At 42.6% G+C, this 1,759-nt stretch overlaps 1 pseudogene; it reads left to right on the forward strand.

Moving 5' to 3' along the window:
* Positions 1–1,068: 1,068 nt before the first annotated feature.
* The window catches only part of LOC101588073, a 2,438-nt pseudogene continuing 1,747 nt past the window's right edge, over positions 1,069–1,759 (forward strand).

Below are 1,759 nucleotides of genomic sequence, written 5' to 3' on the forward strand. Positions count from 1 at the left end.
TTTAGGTGACTTCATTTTGTGTTCCTTGCTCACTTTTTGGTTGAGATGTCACCTTTTTCTTCTAAGTTTTTAAGAACTTTTAAATACTAAGGCTCATACTTCTCTTTGTGACATGTGTTGCAGATTTTTTTCATTTTGTTCATCAGTGTCTTACAAAAGTCTTAGATTTGCATATAGTGAAAGCTATCAATTTTTACACTACAGTTTTTTTTTTTTTTTGTACTGGGCATTGAATTCAGGGCCTCCCATTTGCCAGGCAGGCACTGTGCCACTGAACTACATCCCTGGCCCCCAATGTTTTACCGTATAACCCTTATGTTTAAGTCACATTAGAAAAATTATCTTCTCCACCTTCAGAATATAAAAACAGTCACTCACCTTCTTCTAAATGTCCATGGCTTTGTTTATCATCTTTAGATCTCTGAGCAATCTGGAATTTGCCCCAATGTATTTTTGGAAGATTTATACTAGTCCCTCAAATCCTCGACCTTAAATGCCTAATCTGCCCTTTTCTTGGGTGAGTACAATGGATTACCATGTCTCCAAAGGAAAAGTATAATACAGAAATTATGGTAACTAGCATCGTGGCCTACCTTCCCAAAACGTACACACTAATGATGCTGCTGTTGAATATGTTTACACCACATTACATATCATTTTGTCAATATGAAGACTTATTTTTCTGACTTGGCTAATCTGTCCCACCAAAGATAATGGGCCTCTTTGTTAAGAGGAAAATATTCCAAAGGGGGAGAAGAAAGGAGCAAAGTGAAGAGGCCAGCTGAAGTAGATCTATTAAAATGGAGGCAGGTAGCATGAGGAAGGCAGAAAGAGAAAATGAGTGATGAGGGAGTTTTTCAAACATTTCCTTTGGGGAGTGGAAGACATAGTGAACAGACAAGGCTGCCACCTGCCAGAGGTAATGGTGTAGACTTACCCTGGGACTTAGAGACTGGGACTCAGGTCTAGCTCTTTCTCACTGGGACAAAAAAAATGTCCTCCAGTTTCACAACAGGTTTGTTGTGACAGCACAGATGTATTGAAAACCACCACCAAATCAAGGCCAATATGGGAAAGGAAAAGACTCACATTAATATCATTGTCATCAGACAAGTAGACTCCAGCAAGTCCACCACCATTGGCCATCTGATCTACAAATGCAGTGGCATCGACAAAAAACCACTGAAAAATCTGAGGAGGCTGCTGAGATGGGGAAGGGTTCCTTCAAGTATACCTGGGAGTCGGACAAGCTGAGAGCCGAGCATGAGCGTGGTATCACCATTGATGTCTCCCTGTGGAAATCTGAGACCAGCAAGTACTATGTGACCATCACTGATGCCCCTGGACACAGAGACTTCATCAAAAACAAGATTACGGGCACATCTCAGGCCGACTGTGCTGTCCTGATTGTTACTGCTGGCATTGGTGAAGTTGAAGCTGGTATCTCCAAGCACGGGCAGACCCACGAGCATGCCCTTCTGGCTTACACACTGGGTGTGAAACAGCTAATTGTTGAGTTAACAAAATGGATTCCTCGGAGCCACCCTACAGCCAGAAGACATATGAGGAAGTTATTAAGAAGTCAGTACCTACATTAGGAAAATCAGCTACAACCCTGACACCGTAGCTTTTGTGCCAATTTCTGGTTGGAATGGCGACAACATGCTGGAGCCAAGTGCTAACATGCCTTGGTTCAAAGGATGGAAGGTCACTCGCAAGGATGGCAATGCCAGCGGAACCACACTGCTTGAAGCTTTGG

This window comes from Octodon degus, unplaced genomic scaffold, assembly GCF_000260255.1.
Source record: "Octodon degus isolate 3935 unplaced genomic scaffold, OctDeg1.0 scaffold00249, whole genome shotgun sequence".
Classification (NCBI taxonomy): Eukaryota; Metazoa; Chordata; class Mammalia; order Rodentia; family Octodontidae; genus Octodon; species Octodon degus.